The 7,540-nt window shown below is 46.3% G+C and overlaps 1 protein-coding gene across 1 annotated transcript in view; it reads right to left on the bottom strand.

Moving 5' to 3' along the window:
* LOC119409580 (cytochrome b5 reductase 4) overlaps positions 1-7,540 on the bottom strand; it is a gene marked incomplete at its 5' end in the record, with an annotated part of 139,489 nt that overhangs the window by 131,152 nt on the left and 797 nt on the right.

The following is a 7,540-nucleotide window of genomic DNA, read 5'->3' as shown; positions in this document are numbered from 1 at the left end:
AAAAAAAAAACATAATTAGAAATGCTGTCACCTAAATGTTGATCCTCCTTGCCTTCTTGATGCAAAGTCATGAATAATGTCATCATGTGAAATCTTCTCAGCACTGCGTGGTTGATCCTGATGACTGCCAGACCACTGAGGCGTTCCTGAGACACAGCTGACCTCAGATATGTTCTTATCATTTTCAACTTTGAAAAGCTTCTTTCTGCTCCAGCCACTGTGACAGCAATGGTAACTGCAATTCTAAGAGCAGTCCACAAGTTTGGACAGATTTCTGAGAGGTCACTTTCATGGACAAAGTTTAGCAGCTCAAGAGCCGTCATAGACGTTGATGGCAAATCAGGCAAGTTCCTGAGCTCCTTACAAGCTCTCTGCCATCCAAGTCTGAGTTCCCCTTAAAGTGCAGCATTGTACTGAGGGCATTGCATTGTTCTGTGAGGTCTTTGTCTGAAAGATTTGGAAAGTTTGTGAGCGCCCCAAAATAATCTCCCACTTTTTCCAATGTGGCAAATCTTTCCTGGATCGCAGACGGTGCAGCATCAACAACAACAACATTAACAAACATCACCTCCAGCTTCTTTAGAGGATCAGTAAAAGGCTCATCAAAAGATTCATAAGAAAAGTGAAAAATACTAAAAAAAAAATACTGGTGGTGGCAACTTCTACCATCATCCTCGTTCTTTGGAACAACAAAGTCAGCTCTTACTTGACTTGGTCCTCTGCAAACTAACAGTGTGCTAATGTTGTAAGTCAGAACTGAAGGCCAGTCAGCAGGATCAGCAGACAGGTGCTCATCCTCAGCAGGAGGACTTGGTGGGAGTTCAGCTCCAAACATTTCTATAATGGCAAAACATTTGTGTCAGTATACACACATTATTTAGAATTGATAGTGGTAGAAAATAAAATGTAATTAAAAAAACTTGTCAAAATGGTCCTCCTCCCCTCTCCACACTCACATACAAACACCCACCTGAAGACTCCTGGGAGGATGTTGATGTAAATGGGTCTTTGTCCTCAGGATCCAACAGCGTGTGTGGAGACACATTAGTGGGTGAGGAGGAGGATGGTTCCTGTTCCTGAGGCTCCAAGTCCATTGCTGAAGATAGCTGTTCAGTTGAAGAAGTGGAAGGCTCTTCATCCTGGCCTGTGGCAGTGGGTGCTCCAAAATATTTCAGAAGTGCCTCTGAATTTGCATCAGATATATAAAATTACATATTATATATTTTTTTATGTTTGGTATCCTGAATACCAAACATAAAAACATACACCATCAATTGTGTCATCATCAAACAGTCATGATTATATCCTCATGATGGTTATTTAATAGGATATAAAACATTTGTTGCAGCCTTATGCAATAGAGTGATTATGGCAGGCTAACATAGTTAATCTCAACTAATGTGATTAAGGGTCTGTTAAACTGACATAGCAAATGACAAAAACAACTAAGCCTTTTTTTAACCAAGCCTACATATATTTCCAATTTATGAAATTCATAGTAGAAGTATTGTAGGCTGAAACATTAGCGCCTCCAATGGACCGTCAGTCTTAGAGTTCCAGTCATCCAAAGTACATCACAAAATCATTGCCTTTATAAATTATAGTGGCCCATTATTACTTTTCCATGTTGTTTGTTTAGTTTAAGAAGAATGTCAATCTTCAAGACGGTAATATTTTCCGCTGTTAACAAAATATGTCGTCCTAAGCAGCTAACCAGTTAGCATTAGCAAGCTACAGCCTACACATTTCACACAACAAGAAATGACAGTGACACACAGCTCTTCTTACCTTTATCTTTTGCTCGTTTCTCCTCTTCTTCTTTTCTTTTCTTCATCTCCATAAAGCTTTTCAGCAGATAGAAGCATGAAGTGCTCCAAAATCTCCTGATAGCTAGCTGCATTGACCCTGCCCTTGATAAAACACAGTGGACCAACACCAGCAGCTGACATGGCACCCCAGACCATCACTGACTGTGGGTGCTTCACACTGGACTTCTGGCATTTTGGCATTTCCTTCTCCCCAGTCTTCCTCCAGACTCTGGCACCTTGATTTCCGAATGACATGCAAAATTTGCTTTCATCCGAAAAAAGTACTTTGGACCACTGAGCAACAATCCAGTGCTGCTTCTCTGTAGCCCAGGTCAGGCGCTTCTGCCGCTGTTTCTGGTTCAAAAGTGTCTTGACCTGGGGAATGCGGCACCTGTAGCCCATTTCCTGCACACGCCTGTGCACGGTTGCTCTGGATGTTTCTACTCCAGACTCAGTCCACTGCTTCCGCAGGTCCCCCAAGGTCTGGAATCGGCCCTTCTCCACAATCCTCCTCAGGGTCCGGTCACCTCTTCTCATTGTGCAGCGTTTTCTGCCACACTTTTCCCTTCCCACAAACTTCCCACTGAGGTGCCTTGATACAGCACTCTGGGAACAGCCTATTGGTTCAGCAGTTTCTTTCTGTGTCTTACCCTCTTGCTTGAGGGTGTCAATGATGGCCTTCTGGACAGCAGTCAGGTCGGCAGTCTTACCCATGATTGCGGTTTTGAGTAATGAACAAGGCTGGGAGTTTTTAAAAGCCTCAGGAATCTTTTGCAGGTGTTTAGAGTTACGTCGTTGATTCAGATGGTTAGGTTAATAGCTTGTTTACAGAACCTTTTCATGATATGCTAATTTTTTGGGACAGGCATTTTGGGTTTTCATGAGCTGTATGCCATAATCATCAGTATTAAAACAATTAAAGACCTGAAATATTTCAGTTGGTGTGCAATGAATCTGAAATATATGAAAGTTTCATTTTTATCATTACATTATGGAAAATAATGACCTTTATCACAATATGCTAATTTTTTTAGAAGGACCTGTATGTATATATATATATAGAATAGAATAGAATAGAATAGAATAGAATAGAATAGAATAGAATAGAAACAGCCTTTATTGTCCAACGGATGGGAAATTCCAGTGTATCAGCAGCGACATAAAAAGATAAAAAGATTTAAAGATTTCACACAAAAGTTCCTAAAATGTTAATAAACAATACAATATATAAGAAATAAGATAAACAATATCAATAATAATGTTCAATATGTATTGGAACATTGAGAATGGCAAACTTATTGACAGTACAGTGTTACAGGCAGAGTGTGTGTTTCAGCATAGGTCAGCATGTATTTAATCCTTATTAAGTTTGTTGGGAGCAGTGATGGTTGTAGAGTCTAACAGCTGCTGGGAGGAAGGACCTGCGGGGACGCTCCTTTGTGCATTTAGGAGCAGGAATCTGTCACTGAACGAGCTCTCCAGTTCAGCAGCAGCTTCATGGGGTGGGAGACGTTGTCCAGCAATGATGTTATTTTAGCTGGAGTCCTTCTGTCTCCCACCACCTGCACTGGTTCGAGGGGGCGTCCAAGCACAGAGCTGGCCTTCTTGATGATCTTATCTAGCTTCTTCTTCTCAGCTGATGATAAGCTGCTGCTCCAACACACAACACCATAGAAGATGGCTGATGCCACTACCGAGTCAAAGAAGGTCTTCAGGAGCACCCCCTGCACTCCAAAAGACCTCAGTCTCCTCAGCAGGTAGAGTCTGCTCTGACCCTTCCTGTAAAGTGCATCAGTGTTGTGAGACCAGTCCAGTTTATTCAAAAAAGTTCAATCTGGTCCTCTGGACATTCAAAAAAACCAAAAAACAAAACAAAGCAAAAAAATGTAGAAACGTTTCGTCTCTCATCCAAGAGACTTCCTCAGTCTGAGGTGCTGTTTTCAGCTCAGTCTCTTAAATAGCACCTTCTCAGAGTGGATCAACCAGTTTTGCTGCTGACAACCAAAACCAGCTGATCACATGCTCAAGAAGGACCATCAGCCTAACAATGGATCATTAGCACACTGATGGCTGTTTACTGTTCACAGAGGGCTGAGTGATACTAGCAATCACAGCATTGTAAGAGGGGGACAGTTGAACCCGGAGGCCTCCACCCCTGTTTAACGATGGATGATTTCTTTTCACAAAGATGGCCTCCTTTACTCCTCTCTCAAACCATAGTTCCTCTCTGTCCATCATGTACCACAAGGCTCAGTCTTAGGACCCACCCTCTTTACAATCTACATAGGTAATGTAGGTCAGAGCATCCTTGATGCATCCTTACATTTCTATGCTGATGACACAGTTGTTTATTGTCGAGCTAAAACAGTTGCTAAGGCTTTCTAGCTTTTGCAATCCGCCTTTGACCTCATCCAGTCAGATTTGTTCCACCTCAAACTTGTCCTAAATGCCAATAAAACCAAAGGGATGCTAGACGTCGGTCCCAGCAGTTCTTCCTCTGATTTTATCCTCAAATGGTGTCCCTATTGAGTTTGTCCATCCATCCATCCATCCATCCATCCATCCATTTTCTTCCGCTTATCCGGGGTCGGGTCGCGGAGGTAGCAGCCTAAGTAGGGAGGCCCAGACTTCCCTCTCCCCAGCCACTTGGGCCAGCTCTTCCGGGGGAATCCCGAGGCGTTCCCAGGCCAGCCGAGAAACATAGTCCCTCCAGCGTGTCCTGGGTCTTCCTCTGGGCCTCCTTCCGGTGGGACGTGTCCGGAACACCTCACCAGGGAGGCGTCCAGAAGGCATCCTAAACAGATGCCCAAGCCACCTCAACTGGCTCCTCTCGATGTGGAGAAGTAGCGGCTCTACTCTGAGTCCCTCCCGGATGATCGAGCTTCTCACCCTGTCTCTAAGGGAGAGCCCAGACACCCTGCGGAGAAAACTCATTTCGGCCGCTTGTATCCGAGATCTCATTCTTTCGGTCACAACCCAAAGCTCGTGACCATAGATGAGGGTGGGAACGTAGATCGATCGGTAAATTGAGAGCTTCGCCTTTTGACTCAGCTCTCTCTTCACCACGACAGACCTGTACAGCGCCCGCTTCACTGCAGACGCTGCACCTATCCGCCTATCGATCTCACGCTCCATTTTTCCCTCATTCGTGAACAAGACCCCAAGATACTTGAACTCCTCCACTTGGGGTAGGACCTCCTCCCTGACCCGGAGAGGGCACTCTACCCTTTTCCGGCTCAAGACCATGGCCTCGGATTTGGAGGAACTGATCTTCATCCCGGCCGCGTCGCATTCGGCTGCGAACCGCTCCAGCGAAAGCTGTAGATCACGATCTGATGAAGCCAATAAGACCACTTCATCTGCAAAAAGCAGAGATGCAATCCTAAGGCCACCAAAACGGATCCCCTCAACACCTTGGCTGCGCCTAGAAATTCTGTCCATAAAAGTTATGAACAGAATCAGTGACAAAGGGCAACCTTGGCGGAGTCCAACTCTCACCGGGAACAAGCCTGACTTACTGCCGGCGATGCGGACCAGGTTCTGACACCGGTCATACAGGGACCTAACAGCCCGTATCAAAGGGCCCGGTACCCCATACTCCCAGAGTACCTCCCACAGGGCCCCCCGAGGGACGAGGTCGAACGTCTTCTCCAAGTCCACAAAGCACATGTAGACTGGTTGGGCAAACTCCCACGCACCCTCCAGGACCCTGCTGAGAGTGTAGAGCTGGTCCAGTGTTCCACGGCCAGGACGAAAACCGCACTGCTCCTCCTGAATCCGAGGTTTGACTATCCGACGGACCCTCCTCTCCAGAACCCCTGAATAGACCTTACCAGGGAGGCTTAAGAGCGTGATTCCCCTGTAGTTGGAACACACTCTACGGTCCCCCTTTTTCAATAGGGGGACCACCATCCCGGTCTGCCAATCCAGGGGAACTTCCCCCGATGTCCACGCACTATTGCAGAGTCACTTAAGCCAGCACAACCCTACAACATCCAGAGCCTTAAGGAACTCTGGGCGAATCTCATCCACCCCTGGGGCCCTGCCACCAAGGAGCTTTTTAACCACCTCGGTGACCTCAGCACCAGAGATTGGAGGGCCCGACCCAGAGTGCCCAGGCTCCGCTTCCTCAGTGGAAGACGTGCCGGTGGGATTGAGGAAGTCTTCAAAGTATTCCGCCCACCGACCCACAACATCCCGAGTTGAGGTCAGCAGCACGCCACTCCCACTATAAACAGTGTTGGTGGCATACCGCTTTCCCCCCCTGAGACGCCGGATGGTGGACCAGAATCGTCTCGAAGCCGTGCGGAAGTCGTTCTCCATGGCCTCTCCGAACTCCTCCCATGCCCGAGTTTTTGCCTCAGCAACCACCCGAGCCGCATGTCGCTTGGACTGCCGGTACCCATCAGCTGCTTCCGGGGTCCCACAGGCCAAAAAGGTCCGATAGGACTCCTTCTTCAGCCTGACAGCATCCATCACCGACGGTGTCCACCATCGGGTTCGAGGGTTTCCGCCACGACAGGCACCGACAACCTTGCGGCCGCAGCTCTGGTAAGCCGCCTCAACAATAGAGGCACGAAACATGGTCCACTCAGACTCAATGTCCCCCACCTCCCTCGGAACATGTTCAAAGTTCTCCCGGAGGTGGGAGTTGAAACTCCGTCTCACAGGAGACTCTGCCAGACGTTCCCAGCAAACCCTCACAATACGTTTGGGTCTGCCAGGTCTGACCGGCATCCTCCCCCACCATCGGAGCCAACTCACCACCAGGTAGTGATCAGTTGACAGCTCCGCCCCTCTCTTCACACGAGTGTCCAAGACATGTGGCCGCAGATCAGATGAGACGATGACAAAGTCGATCATCGAACTGCGGCCTAGGGTGTCCTGGTGCCAAGAGCACATATGGACACCCTTATGTTTGAACAAGGTGTTCATTATTGACAATCCATGACGAGCACAGAAGTCCAACAACAGAACACCACTCTAGTTCAGATCAGGGGGGCCGTTCCTCCCAACCACACCCCTCCAGGTCTCACTGTCATTGCCCACATGAGCATTGAAGTCCCCCAGCAGAACAAGGGAGTCCCCAGGAGGTGCACTTTCCAGTACCCCCTCCAAGGACTCCAGAAAGGGTGGATAATCTGAACTACCGTTTGGTGCATAAGCACAAACGACAGTCAGAACCCATCCCCCCACACGTAGGCAGAGGGAGGCCACCCTCTCATTCATCAGGGTGAACCCCAATACACAGGCACCAAGTTGGGGGGCAATAAGTACGCCCACGCCTGCTCGGCGCCTCTCATCAGGGGCAACTCCAGAGTGGAAGAGTGTCCAGCCCCTCTCAAGGAAACTGGTTCCAGAGCCCGAACCATGCGTAGAGGTGTATGTATATGTATATGTATATGTGTATATATATATATATGTATATGTATATGTGTATATATATATATGTATATGTATATGTGTATATATATATATATATGTATATGTATATATATATATTTATGTACATGTATATATATATGTATATGTATATATATGTATATGTATGTGTATATGTATATGTATGTGTATATGTATATATATGTATATGTATGTGTATATGTATATATATGTATATGTATGTGTATATGTATATATATGTATATGTATATATATATGTATATGTATATATGTATATATATTTATGTATATATATATATATATATATATATGTGTGTATATATATATAT

Source organism: Nematolebias whitei, chromosome 5 (assembly GCF_014905685.2).
Source record: "Nematolebias whitei isolate Nwh7 chromosome 5, NemWhi1, whole genome shotgun sequence".
Classification (NCBI taxonomy): Eukaryota; Metazoa; Chordata; class Actinopteri; order Cyprinodontiformes; family Rivulidae; genus Nematolebias; species Nematolebias whitei.
The sequence above is the reverse complement of the archived record's forward strand: the minus strand, read 5'-3'. Positions and strand labels throughout refer to the sequence as shown.